Here is a 15,795-nt window from a genome sequence, read left to right on the forward strand (position 1 = left end):
TCATTGACCCTGTTTATGGGCCTCATTCATGCCCTTCCCCTTGTGAAAACTGTCCTTTCCTCTTCACTCCAGCTCTCCAAATATTATTGATACCCTTTTCCCCATGGAGTGCTCCAGTCACATGACAATCCCATTTCTCTGACATCATAAGATTCATTATTCATTGCTTGCTTTGACAATCATAATTTTTTCTCCCATTTTGTCTTCGCTATTTTATGTTGTTTTCAATTGTGACAGGTAAATGAAAGCAACTGAAGGACATAGTATCCTCTTAAATGAATGGATGAATTTATGAAGTAGTACTATTTCTAGGGTGAAATACATGTTCTCTTTGAAAAAGAAGGCTCTATATAGTCTGGTCTATGAATTCTAAGGCATTTGTGTGTGTAGAACATTAAAGACCAATTCTAGACATTTTCTTGTTTATTTTTGTTAACTTTGATCCACGAAGTTGTACTATGAAATGGGCTTTTTGTTTTCTTGCTTTCAGCAAAATGCCAGTTCATTGCAAGTAAATTGCCAGCTCAATGAAATAGCATGTGCCTACACACAGTGACTATGGTGTCAGAAGCTAAAGCTGGAGTACAGAGCCTGACAAACGATTTTGTGCTGTTTCCAACAGAAAGAGGCTCCATGGGGGAGATAATCTGGTGACTTCAAAAATTGCACTTATGATATTTCAATGATTTGGAAAACCGAGATGGTATATTTAAAATAAGGACTTTTCCGGAAAATCTGAAATGCTGGCCACCATGCTCTTCAATGACTCACATTGTACTAGAGTTATTGAGAGTACTAAAGTGTAAGGCATGGAATGTTCCTGCTACTGAGGAGTTTATGATATTGTTAGGAAAACAGAACTTCCATAAAGAAAATAGTTACAGGGATTTTAATAAACAACATTAGAGAAAATAAAATCCTACAAGAATTTTCACCAATAGAATGTGTCAAAGCTTTTTTAAAAAATTATTATTATTATTTATTTAAATTCAATTACCCAACATATAGTACATCATTAGTTTCTGATGTAGTATTCAATGGTTCATCAGTTGCACATAACACCCAGTGCTCATCATATCACGTGCCCTCCTTAATGCCCATCACCCAGTTACCCCATCCCCCCACCCACCTCTCCTGCAACCCTCAGTTTGTTTCCCAGAGTCAAGAGTCTCTCACGGTTTGTCTCCCTCTCTGATTTCTTCCCATTCAGCTTTCCCTCCCTTCCCATATCCTTCTCTGCACTATTCCTTATGTTCCACATATGAGTGAAACCATGTGATAATTGTCTTTCTCCGATTGACTTATTTCACTTAGCATAATACCCTCAGTTCCATCCATGTCGATGTAAATGGTGGGTATTCATCCTTTTTGATGGCTGAGTAATATTCCATTGTATATGTGAACCACATCTTTATCCATTCATCTGCTGAAGGAGTGCCAAAGCTTTGTATATAGTATTTCAGATCCTCACCAACCATTTGAAGAGGTTGTTACTTCCATTTTAGAGATGAGGAAATTAAGCTTGGAGAAGTTGAGTGACATGCTCAAGGTTACACAGTTGGTAATCTGTGGAGGAGGGATTCAAACCCAGGTTCTTTCTATTCTGGTGTTGATCCATCCTTTCTTCTGTACCACAGCAGATCTCACAAAGTGATGGTGAAAATTGTTATTTATAATTTAAAACATGTGCACAGAACCAAGACTGATGGGATTACTGGGTTTTCCCCCTTTTCCAAATTGTCTTTAAAACTGTTGTAATATTTTATACGCAAGAAAGGAAAAGAGGTAACACTAAAGATAGAATATGTTACATGTGAACCACCCATGCTTCATTGGCTCTCATTTAATTAAATTGTTTCTCTTCTTTGGCAGGCAATTATATGGAATTAACAAGATGAATAAAAATAAACTCATTCATGATTTCCTGGAAGTAGTTTCAAGGGGTGATGTGGAACTCATCTGCGACTATATTACCAAAGTCTATTCCATCCTTGGAAACCTTAACTTTCAGCATCCAAAGACTGGGAATACACCTCTCATTACTGCAGCAGAAGAAAATCTAACAGAGGTAACATGTGATGTGCTGGGGCCCATGGGTAATCTTCTAAGCTAAGGATTCCAAGAATGAGATGCTTACAAATAGCATAATCACTTACCTCCATGAAAGAATACCTGAAGGCAGGCTTCAAAGGAAATAGGAAAGGACTTAGAATGGGGACACAAAGATGAAAAAGACATTTCACTCAACTGAGCATGTTGATGCCTCTGTAAATTCTTGAGAGTCTAAATGCAAGTGGACCCTCAATCCTGCCTAGCCATCTCAATAGCTTCTCTCTTGACTATACTCTTAGCTTTTTTCTCTTTTGATTCCTTTCTATTAACACTTTTTAAATAAATTATAAAATGTAGCATATATACTAAAAAATGTATATACAACTTAGAGAAAAATGACACTAGCACCTATGTATCTACCATCTAAGCCAAAAATTAGAATGTTGCCATGCCTCAAAAGCCTTTTATATGCTCCTCCTGAATTGTGTCCCCCACCCTTCATAATCATTATCCTGAATTTTGGGTTAATCATTTTCTTTGTTTTGCCATCTCTGCTTATATTCCTAAATAATGCATTGTTTACTTTTTCCTGTTTTTGAACTTTATAGAAACAAACTCATACTACATGTGTTCCTTTGTAACTTGCTCCTTCTCTTCATTTTTGTGTTTTTAATATTCAACCATTTTGAGACATGTAACTGTGGTTTTTCGTTTTTATTGCTATCTAGTATTCCATTTATGCCACAACTTATCTGTCTGTCCTACTTTGAAGGACACATGGGTGCTTTCCATATTTATGTTATTACAGACAACAATGCTACTTTCCATTAGAACTCAAAATGCTTAGGTATCTCCTTTCTGACGACACATAAATTAACAAACACCTCCACTGAACTCACATCCTCCTCCAACCACATTCTTTCCTCTCTCAGACTTCTTCATCTGCAGATCTATGTCAAGAACTATGAAAGATCTAAGATTTTACCTTGCTTACAAGCTGACAAGTTAGCTTGCCTCAATTTTTTAGATTCTCGGCAAAAGAAACAAAACTGGGTCAGAGACAAAGGGCACTTTATTATTCATAGTAACAAGATTACCAGAGTATTATCAGTTTTGTATCATTTCCCTCATCCTAATTCCCACAGGATGGTAGGGAGAGGACCAGATGACCCCTGTTCAGACAGTAGGTTGGATTGCAGGAGAGGAACTGTAAATTTTCGGGGCCCAAATCTTTTATAATGGGTAGTAAGCAAACCTACTCCTTTCTTCCAAGGCTGTTCACTATACAAATAAGCTTGAAAAGAAAGTCTGGGGCAAAGGCAGTCAGTGCCTCTAATCATAAGACTTGTAGAAATGTGAGAGACCCAGAGAGACTTGTTTCCTAAAAATATCTACCCTTCGTTTCTACATTGTCTTGGCTCTTGGTGAATTTTCCCATGCACACACCACTCTGATTAATCTGACCAACAGAGACTGGAACCACATCCATTAACTTGTCTCATACAGCATTCAGTTAAAGCTACTATCAATAGAACTCCAAGCAGCAGAATGAGGCCATATTGTGAACTGGTGTCACCATGCCATCCATGGTCCTGAACCCCTCCAGCTGAACAAATCCCACCAACCAGATGGCTTTCTCCTTAAGTTTCTCTGTTGACCTTCTCACTTGGTCCAAGGCATCAACCCAGGTATAGCAGTCTGTAATTATTGATTGCACAAACTTCACCTTGACCCACAAGGAGGAAGTCTAGGGCAGTTCTATCATTCATAACAACCCTGGCCAGTGATTTGACTGCTGACCTGAATGTTTTGCAGGGATGAGGTGGTATCATTGATAACTTCAGCTAAAGGCAGAAACAAATTTGGTTCTACTTTTTCTAATTGGACATCTGTCTTAGGGATAATGGTCCACAAGGGGCCCAAAAATGACAAGTCAGCTATCCCTCTGGGAAGCTCCCTGAAGTAACCAATGGTAGCTTCATTTTGGGGAAAACTCTGAAGTCATCTGAGGCTACATCATCTACTGATGGTATTTACTTAAAGATTTGAAGATCTCTTATGACCACCCCTAAAGCATAAGTCATTATGTTTTCAGGGGACAAAAAGGTGGTGTTCTCAATTGTTGGGCTCCTCTGAGTGGCACCTACATTAGTCAGGGGGCACAGGTTGGCAGTGTCTCCATGTGATCTCTGAGCTGGCTGGTTGGACTTAGGATTCCCAATTCGATCTGAATACGGAGACTTGTCCTTGATTTGGGAGGATTATCAGTCCTGTTTGTCCTTGCCAACAGCCAAGCAGCATTCGTCCATCCCCACAGAATGAGGAGTGATGACTGTGGGAATGAGGGTGAGAAGAAATCGGGAGGTGTAGACAAGTGTTTTACATGGAAGGTGCAAGAGGTGGGGCTGTCAATTGTAGTTAGTAATAGACTTCTTGGTAAAGCTAAAGGAATTGGCAGTCAAGTCACGATCAGGGCTGCCTGGCAAGGGATGAAAGACCCAGTAATCAGTTACATGTAAGGTGCTTTGAACAGTTTGGGAGAGACACTTGAGGACATTTTCTCTCATGAAGAAAATTTCCTGGGTGGTTCTAAAAAACAAAGGTCATCAATGTCCCTCCCTTCCCTGTACTTCATAAGGTTGAAGATGCTCTCTCTTTAGGTACCCTCAACCACAACAAAGTCCACGTATCCCATTTCAGTGGCTACAACTTCACCCCATAACAGTTCTCTACTTTGTGCCCAGTCTGTGTTGGTGGCTGTGTTGCCATGTCTAATATGATGATGGATTCAGGCAGCAGTGGAGGAGATCTGGGTTGTACAGCATCAATCAGTAGTTTTATTCCAGTCTATCTCATCAGAGAATGGACTCTTGCCATGGGCTTCTACATGAGTTGACCCAGTTTGCTTCCACAGTTCACGACCCTAAAGAGAAGTGTTTTTAATCTGCCAGTCTGCAATTTTCTAAGTGGCAGACCCAACACCCAGACCATTGGCAGCAGCCCAAGAATCAGTAAAAATATAACAAAGCTCATCAAGGGGAATATTGGCCAGAGCTACAAGAACAGCCTACAGTTTTACCCACTGAGCGGAACAACCATGTCCATTGTCAGTTCTGCATAGCTGGCACCGAGGCCGACCAGCTGCAGTAGCCCAGTGCACACATCAGATTTCATCTTGGCTGAACCATAATTGACATAGGCCCAGGCCCTTAGGAGAACCCCTGTGAAGTGAAGTACCCTAAGCCAGCAGTTTTACTTCATGTGGTGGAGTGAGGGGATAGAATTTCCAGCAAAAGGAAAGGTATCATTTTTTTCATGTAAAGCAGACTCCAATGTGCCCAGGCTGGTTATATTCTTAAATACACCATTTCCATTTGACAAATAATGCTTGTTGGGCCTTTCCTACCTTGTTGGTCATTGAGTTCTGGTTTCCCCCAAATGGAAAAATTGGACATGAGAGCCACAAGATCTCCTTGGAATAAGCATTCAGTTTTGACAAAAACCCACTAGCAAGCTAATATTTGCTTTTATTTATTTATTTATTTATTTATTTATTTATTTATTATTTTTTAATCTACACCCAACATGGGACTTGAACTCACAGCCCCAAGATAAAGAGTTGTATGCTCTACCAACTAAGCCAGCCAGGCACCCCTAATATCTGCTTTTTAAAAGTGGTATTCATAGTAGATATGCTGAGGAGGCAACAAGTCCAAATCCCCAAGAAATACCTTTGACAGAAGCTCCCCAGTTGGCAAAAGTATCAGTCATAGGGACTCAAAAGGATCAGGAATTCTAAAGATACTAGCACCTTTCTACATACTAGCTCATCATGATGAGAAGAGTCCTCTTGATACTTAATGGGATGGGGAAATATACATAATACATTAATTCCTATTACACATTCAGTTAGAAGCCACAGCAATAATCCATTGAACTGGCCCAAAGGGCCCCACCTACAGAATCATATTAGCTTTCCTTCCCTACTGCAAACTTTGCTCAAACACCATTAACTGAATTCGGACACCCACTTTTCCCAAGGGACTATACAGGATGGTGGCTTGAGAATCTGAATCTAAGAGAGCCATAAAAGTTTGAGTCTCTCCTTCCCCAGTGTTCATCAACATAATCATGTCAGTGGCTATGATCTTCAGGCCCCTTTGAAGACTGGGTGTCCTTGGCCCCATGTAAAATGATCTTTCTCCTTAAAGCAGCTGAGGTCAAGGTACAGGGGGAGGGAGGGATTAGGAGCATGATAAAAGAGAGTGGCTCCAGACCAATAAGCAGAGGATATTTGCTTTTGGTTTCCAGAAGCATTGAGGCTTCTTGCTGTTCAACAGAATGAACTTCCAATGTTTTTGGTCCATACAAAACTCTTTATCGGGTGGCAAGGTCATTATTACCGACATCATCTATTTCAACCTCAGCAATCCTCTCTCTCCAATGGGTCATCTTCATCAGTATTATAACCCAATCCAGGCCAGTAAGAACCTGAACACCATTTCTATGCTTTATCATGGGAATTTGTCTGTCTCTACGAAATCTTCCCAGGAGGTTCAAAGCTCCCTTACAGTAGCTGAAACCCACTGCAAAAAAATTCTGAGACCTTTAGCATCATTAAATAGATCTAAGCTTGTCAGCAGGAAGGGCTGAGCTGTAATATAACTATTATCACTCTTCCTTAATAAACGTAATTCATCTCATTACCCAGGTCCCAAATGAATGAGCCAAAGTTCAAAGTTTGCCTGGTTTTTGCCGGTATCAGTCATGAATTTTCCTTCTTTCCTGCTCAGTGGAGATATGCATCTCTGTAACCGTTGTTTGAAAGGGAGTAGAATCTTCTGCCCACCCAGGACAAATCTTGTGTTATTTTGTATAGTGGCATGGACCTGAGTTTGCCAGATTGGTGAGGAAGATAGTAGCTATAGAAAAATTGTCAAAAACCAGGGAACAGTTGTTTTTTGAACTTATTTCCTGGTACTCAGCCTTTAACTACCTCCCAGTTCCTTAAAGAGGCATTGGTAGTCAATAAAATGGAGGATTGTTTATTGCCCAATTGACCATACAATTTGGTCAACATATTTGCTACCACTTCCCATGAACTTTCTATAAATCTCATTAATTACCCCCATGAAGCCCTCATTCTTCCTCTGTCATTTCTGTCTCTCTCATCATCTCATCTTTTGCAAAACTTCGTAACTATGAAGCATCTGAGATTTTTCCTTACTTGCCTCCCATTAAGTTAGCCTACCACAGTTTTAGAGTCTGTTAGAAGACACGAGACTCGTGGGTCAGAGAAAAAATGACAGTTTACTATTCACGACAGAAATGGTCAGAGTATCAGCATTTGCTTCAGTTCCCTGAGCCCCAGTTGCCACAAGGCAACATGAAGAAGTGATACCCATACATGCAGTGGGTTGAATAAAAGGAGGAGAAACCTGAGCTTAGGAAACCTGAGTTTTTTGTAATAGACAGTAAGCATGTTTTCCCAATGGTCCAGAAAGAGACGCTAGCTCTATCTTGCAAAGACATTCACTATATAAACATCTTTGAAAACATAGTCTAGAACAAAGGTAGTCAGCACCTCTGCTCACAAGACCTACAAAAACACAAGTTCCTGGAGTTTCTGGAGAATGGTCTTTCAATAGTTCCTCTAAAGAGTGTTCCTCTGGTCAATCCTCACTACCTCTATTTTCTCACTTCTTCAACTACTGCAGTCTGGCGTTGTTCTCTACCAGTCTATTGAAACTGTTCTTGTTGATGTGACCTATAATGTCCTTTATGGCCATTCAGGTATTAGCAGCATTAGACACCAATTTTTCTTGAAATGTTTTCTTCCACTAGCTTCCTTCTGGTTTTTCCCCCACCTCCCAAACAATATCTCTCCAGTATCATTATGGATTCTTTCTTTTCATCCATTAAATATTTGCATTCCTTAATAATATTGGGATGGCTCCTAATTCTGTACCTCATCCACCATCTCTCACCTGTATATATATATATATATATATATATATATATATATATATATATACACGTACACACACACAGAGGAATATATATATTATATATATTATGTTGAGTTTTCAACCATATATCTCCACTTACATGTCACAGATCTCAAATACAGCATGTCCACATTGTCTTCATTGTTTTTCTCCGCAAATCTAATTCTCCTGAGGAACACCAGCATCAGTGCTTTCTGTTTTATTAAATAGCATCAGCTTCTATTTATCATAAATCATTCATTGCCTCATTCCTAAAACATTTATTCATGTGATAAGATCTCTTGCAAAGTGGACTTACATTCTAATGAAGGTGAAACACAACAAATAAGGAAACAAAAAGCACTTAATTACGTTACAAATTGCTGTTAGTGCTTTGAAGTAACCAGTAGAGTGAATCCTCTTTTGATAAGGTGGTCAGAAAAATCCTCACTGATGTAGTTACATTTATGCTATGACTGAAATAATGATAAAGGATGACATTTGAAGAACAGTTGAGAAAGAAGGGATAACAGAGATAAGCCTCGTGGTTAGGAAAAAACTTTCGTATTTGAGGTAAAAAGGTGACTAGAACTTACAGAGGAAGGGGGAAGAGTAGCATAAGATGAGGCTAGAAAGGAAGGCAGGGCCCAGATCCTGCGGGACCACAAAGGCATGCAAAGATATTTTTAAAAACTGCTTTAGTGAGATATAACTCACACATCATACAATTCACCCATTTAAGGTGTGGAATTCAGTGGATTTTAGTATATTCACATGAATGTGCAATCATCGCCACAGTCAATTTTAAAACATTTTCATCATCTCGAAAAGAACTACCCACCTCCCTGCCCCCCCAAAAGAAACCCCAAACCCTTTAGCTATCACTCTCTATCTTTCTTCCTTTTCCCTGCCCTAGCCCTAAGCAACCACTAATCTACTTTCTGTCTCTACAGATCTTCCTATTCTGGACTTTCATATAAACGGAATCATACGGCATGTGGTCTTTTGTGATTGCCTTCTTTTACTTAGCATACTCTTTTCAAGGTTCATGTTATAGCATGTATCAGCACTTCATTCCTTTTCATAGCTGAATAATATCCCATTATATGGGTAAACACATTTTATTTATTCATTTGTTCATTGATGGAAACTTGGGTTGTTTCCATGTTTTGGTTACTATGAATAAGGCTGCCACAAACATTTGTGTGTAAGTATTAAAGTGGCCATATGTTTTCATTTCTCCTTCATTCCACTTTAAGAATTCCTAGGGGTGGAATTACTGGGTCATATGGGAACTCTATGTTGACTCATTTGAGGAACTTACAGAATGTTTTTTAAAGTGGCTATACCATTTACAATAGTGTATAAGGGTTCTGATTTCTTCACATCCTTGTCAATACTTACTATTTTCTGACTCTTTGAATCTACCCATTGTAATGGGTCTCAAACAAAGGTATTTGGAAATGGAGAGACCTATTAGAAGGTTGTTGCATTGTTTCAGGCCAAAGATCATGGTGGCCTGGTCCACAGTGGCAGTAGGGAAACTAGACAAAAATGGAATGAAGTGAAAAACCTGGGAATTATCTTGATTTCTGGCTCACCATCAACACCCACATCTAATCAGTTCTACCTTCTAAATGTTCCTGGATTATGCCCTCAGTCACTTCATTTCTACTACCACTTCCCTGATTTAGTCACCATTTTCTCTCCGTGAGGCCACTGAGTAATCTCATTTGTCTCCCAACTTCTGCTCTTCCCAGTGATTTTTTTGAGGTGCTGATGTGATCATGTCTTCTCTCTGTTTAAAATCTTTCACTGGCTTCCCCTTACCCTGAAGATACAACTCTAATTCCTAGAGGGAGTTGGTAAAGCCTTTCAGGATTTAGCTACTGTTGACTTCTCCATCACATTTCCTTGCCCTCCCTCCCCCATCCTGAGCTCCAACCATGTCTATTCTTTCCAGAGCTTTGAATGTTATTTGTTCTTTTATCCTCCATATTAGTCATCTTGGGCTTTCCATAGCAAACATACCATGGTTGAGTAGCTTAAACAATAGGAATTAATTTTTTCCTAGTTCTAGAAACTGGGAAGTCCAGTATCAAGATTCTGGCCAATTTGATTTCTGGCAAGAGCTTTCTCATGGGTCGTAGATGGTCACCTTCTCCCTGTGTCCTCACTTGGCAGAGAGAAAGAGAACAAGGTCTCCTATGTCTCTTCTTATAATGACACTAATCCTGTCAGATCAGGGCCCCATTTCTAGAACCTCATCTAACTTAATTACTTCCTAGAGGCCCCCTCTCCAAACACAGTCACATTGGAGGTTAGGGCTTCAACATATGAATTTTGAGGAGATATAATTCAGTCCATAGCATCCACAGTACTTCGTTTACACTATGTCTTTGCTTGAAACAATCTTTCCTCTAGTCTTTGCCTAATTAACTGAGTCTGATCCCTCAGTTCTGAGCTTAGACATCATTTTCTCCACAAAGTCTTCCGGACTCCCCAAGACAGCTTAATTCATTTCTTCTAAGTGACACCCTGTCTCCTATATTTACCTTATCATTGCATTTCTCACATTATGCCGCAATTGCCTTTTTATCTGCCTTTGCTCCTCATTAGTGTGTAAATGCCTTAAAGCCTGGTCTCTGCCTTGTTCATTGGTGGAGTCTCAGCACCAAGGACAGTTCTTGACCCTCACTAATCACTCCATCCTAGTTGTTGAATAAATTATGCATTCAACATTTTGAATAGCATTTATTTGCTCCCTAGAAATACTTGTGGAAATACTTGCACCATTCAAGAATGTATGTCTAAATTTGGGGGGTTTATACATTTTTTAAAAGATTTTATTTATTTATTTGAGAGAGAGAGAGAGAAGAGCAAGAGTGCAAGAGCAGGGGGAGGGAGAAGCAGAGTCCCCACAGAGCAGGGAGCCCGACACAGGGCTCAATCCCAGGATGCTGGGATCATGACCTGAGCTGAAGGCAGACGCTTAACTGACTGAGCCACCCAGGTGCCCTGGGTTTTATATTTTAAATTACAGATCATACTAATAGAACTTTGACACTTTATGTGGGTTTAACATAACATACTCACAGACTTCTAGTTTTAAGAAAAGAATAGTATCAGTTGGTAGAGCATGTTACTCTTTTTTTTTAAGATTTTATTTATTTATTTGAGAGAGAAAAAGAGAGAGAGAAAGAGAGAGAGGCAGCACAAGCATGGGGAAGGGGCAGAGGAGAGGGAGAAGCAGACTCCCTGCTGAGCGTGGACCCCCCAATGCAGGGCTCAATCCCAGGACCCTGAGATCATGACCTGAGCCAAAGGCAGCCGTTTGACCGACTGAGCCACCCAGGCACCCCAAGCATGTGACTCTTGATCTCAGGGTTGTGAGTTCAAGCCCCATGTTGTGTATAGAGATTCCTTAAAAATAAAATCTTTAAAAAAAATAAAGAATAGTATCCCCAAATCATCCATGTCATGGAGATTTTTGTTTTCCTAATTTAAAAAAGGCAAATAGCAGTTTTCTGCATTCAAATCAATTCTTCATTTTTATGTCCCTCTTATTCTCCTTTCCTACATCATGAATCAAAGCCATGTCTAACTAAGTTTTCTGTGTAGCCCCGAAGATGTTATTTGCACTCAAAAATGCTAAATAAGAATGTTGTGGTGTTGCAGGTTGTTCAGTTTCTTCTGGAAAAGGGAGCAGATATCACCCTTTGTAATTACAGCAATCAAACGGCTGTTCACGTGGCTAATTGCGATGTGCAAAGACAACTTTTGGCTATCAGTGGAATCCAGGCTCCCCAAATGCAACTTCTACAAAGTTCATGGCAAGGCGATCTTGAACAACTTCAACACTTGCTGGTCAGTTGAATTGATGTTTGCTTCTGCCTTTGGATCAGTGGGTGGGTAAATGGTAAGAAAGGCACAGACTACATATGACTCCTTTTAAAGAAAAATAAGTTCTTTTCAAATGCAGTCCCAGAAAGTTTCAGGAAGAAAATAGGAGAAAGAGACAGGATCTAAAGAGGACACTGGGGTGGAAAACAGGGCAATAAAAGAAACAACAGCAGCCTATTTCCACCTTCCTCCAGCTGGATGCTAGAAGTCACGGAGCACCCACGGGAAATGATATGCTCCCAAGATTCCCCTAGAGAACTGCTGTCAACTTGCTCAGAGGAGTTCCCTTGACATCATTGCCATTTGTACAATTGCTGTTTAGATCCCTTTGGACCAGCTGCACTTATTATCTTTATCCTGAAAAGGGAATCAGAGAGCCTATGCTTCGCATAATATTTAGTTGTAACTAAAGGAGTTAAGAGGATATGTTTTTCAAGTGCTTTCTTCTCAAGGTATTGATCTTCCTGTTTAGATCGTCTAGCCACAGATATGCTTTCCCAAAGTAACTTACAAAATTATATGCATAACCAAGGACTTTAATTATTAGTGACCTGCAACTGTCTACTCTTGGTATTTACCTTCAGAGATACTGTCAGATCACATGACCTTCCAACTGAAAGAAAATCAATTGCTGCTAGGAAACAGTTTCTTCCAGTCCCTTATGGTAGAGACACAAACAGATAAAGAGAAAGTGAACAGAATTCTGGTCACCTAGAGTTCAAGGAAATCTACAACAAAATCCAAAGGACTCTTTGAATTCTTTTGTTTTATTAAACCATAGTCTAAAATTACCATATGTCATAACTGAGGATTAGAACACTTTTGAAACACAATAATTTTATTTCAGTGATATTTGTAACAGTTGTTATAATCCAATATGTTTTTATAACCACATTTTTTCATCCTAAATATTAGCAGCCACTTTCTAACAAACTGGTGCCTATAACTGAATCCAAACTTAATAAACAGATGCTGAATTAATGTGCTATTGCAAGACTATTCTCAGCTCAAACCTTTCATGTTGGTTCTAACTAATAATAAACATTGATATAAGAGGTAGTTTCTTTTCAGAGACTGAAAAAAAATATTAACTAATTAATTCCCACAGCACCCTCTGAGGTAATATCATTATCTCTAGTTTGTCCCTAGAGAAACTGAGGTAGAGACATTGACTATACTGACATGGCATAAAGTGAAATAGAGATGGAAATTAGTGAGTTACTTTGGTTTATAAAATAAGCAATTTGGATAATTTGGCCTTACAGTGGTTTTTCAGTTCTGAATTATCCAAATTAAGTTTTACTTTCGTTAAAACAACAAATATCGTCTATATACCCACTTCCATTTGACTGTATATATATACAGTTAAATGAGCTACCTTATTATTGTGGATTATTCATTCATTCCACAAATGTTTATTAAGCATGTGTCAAACTCTACTCAGTGCTTTTCATATTCTATCTCCAGTCATCAAAACAATCCCGCAAAGGTGCCTGGGTGGCTCAGTCAGTTAAGCATCTGCTTTGGGCTCAGGTCATAATCCCAGGGTCCGGGGATCGAGCCCTGCCCCCTGCATCCAGCTCCCTGCTCAGCAGGGAGTCTGCGTCTCCTCCCTCTGTCTCTCCCCCAGCTTGTGCTCTCTCTCTCTCTCGCTCACGCTCTCTCTCAAATAAATAAATAAAATATTAAAAAAAAGAAAATGAAAAAACAACCCTGCAGAGAAGATACTGTTATTCTTACAGCTGAGGACTCTGAAGGTCAGCGAGTAGGACTGCCAGTTTGCAAACAAAAATAGAGGACATTCAGTTACGTTTGAATTTCAGATAAATACCAAATAAGTCTTTCAATATAATTATGTCCCCACTGAAAATTATTCATTGCTTAACTGGATGTCCCTTATTTTATCGGGTGATTTTATCAAGTGTCGTTGATATAACCCTATCAGCGAGGTTAAAGAATGAGCTTAAGGAAGTAAAATTCAAACCCAAATCCGTCTGTCTCTCAGGCCTGTGTTCCTTCGATTCATCTACTCCTCCTCAATAGCGATACTGAGAAAGAATGTATTGAAGTTAAAACAAAAATCTGGCTAAACAAGGAAAATGCAAAGATTAGTATAAATAGTCACACAATAAAAACATCACGGAAATAAAGCTTCTTGTTTTTAAAGGCATCTGAAGAGTTCCTGGATATAAATTTCCCAAACCAACATGGCTTGACCCCTCTGATGCTGGCTGTGAGGGATGTGGATCTGTTTGAGAGTCTCGACATGTCCACAGTCTACAGACCTGTGGAGGTTCTGTCTGAGCTCCTCAGGCATCATGCGTGAGTATTGAGCACTTAGTCAACATCCCTGGAAGAGCGCCTGCGTCACTGCTATTTTCAGAAGTCACTTGTGAACCTAAACATATAGATTGCTTTTTGAAATTCTACATATTGGGGCACCTGGCTGGCTCAGTCGGTAGAGTTTATGACTCGATCTCGGGGTTGTAAGTTCAAGCTCTGCATTAGGTGTAGAGAATGCTTAAAAATAAAATCTTAAAAAAATTTTTTTATATTAAATTGAATGCACATGCATGTTCATAAAAGGGACTTAGCAGTTTCAAAGTGATGTACAGATGTTAGATGTTGCTATCTAGTATTCTTATGATTTTGACCATTGGTTTTATTTGTTTAAATATTCTTTTGGTAGTTATGAGGAGGTCGAATATTTCTTGAGTATACAACTCCCTACCCCTGAGATGTTACTAATTATTTCAGAAAGCATTGTCAATTATCAAAAGCAATTTGTAGTAGTGATTTCTAGTTATCTAAAAATTACTATATGCCAAAATGCTCTTTAGGAGGAAGGGAAGTAAACAATTAGTTTTAAAAAAAAATCAGAGGGTTAATAAACAGTTTTTCATGTTGGAATTTCGGTTTCCTAATGCTGTCACCTAGATATCTTGTCATCAAATAAGAACAGATGGCCCAAGTTCATTCTCAGTATTTCATGTGAATTTTGTTTTGGAAATAAAAGAGGAAAAGGGAACTTCAAGAACAAAAGTATAGTTAAGAACACAAGCTATTGTAAAAGGATCAGTTAGTATAGTGGGATAAAAATAGAAGTTTGAAGCTGCCTTAGACTTTAGTGTTAAGAAACATGGAGTACTGGGTGTTATACGCAAATAATGAATCATGGAGCACTACATCAAAAACTAAGGATATACTGTATGGTGACTAACATAACAATAAAAAATTATTAAAAAAAAAAACAACTAAAGAGATTGTTTAACATGGAGATTACCAGACACCATTCTCGAGATGGTGTTCAATAGGCCTGGAGTGGGGTCCAGAAAACAGGCAATCAGAAAATGCCACATCGAGAAACACTAATCAAGACAAACAAGCAAACTCAATTTCCAGTGAGTTAAGTGACTTGCTTACAGCCACATATCAAGGCAGTGGCTGTCCCCTGATTCTTGGTCCTATGCTATTTTTTTAAATCATGATCTTTGATGGAGAAAAGAGATTTTTGTTACAGATGATAAAACAATACCCTGTCGCATAGCAATAAGGAGATTCAAATTCAGAGCTGTTACATTAGAGACCATGACTAACATGCTTCTTGTCCCAGATTGTGGCTAGCGAAGCAAGTATAATCATTGTTTCCCTCACCATAATTGGTCGATAGGGCTCTCATCATTTACCTTCTGGATCTCTCTGAGCTGATGTCTAATCCTAGGATTCAGCACAACATAGAGAGGATATTTGTACTGTTGAAGGAGTGCTAAATTCAGTCAGTTGGGCTTAACAATCACAGAGCAGGGCAAAGAGAAAAGAAAAGAACATGTAGAGCGATTTTATGACAAGATCG

This window comes from Ursus maritimus, unplaced genomic scaffold (assembly GCF_017311325.1).
Source record: "Ursus maritimus isolate PB19 unplaced genomic scaffold, ASM1731132v1 scaffold_1, whole genome shotgun sequence".
Classification (NCBI taxonomy): Eukaryota; Metazoa; Chordata; class Mammalia; order Carnivora; family Ursidae; genus Ursus; species Ursus maritimus.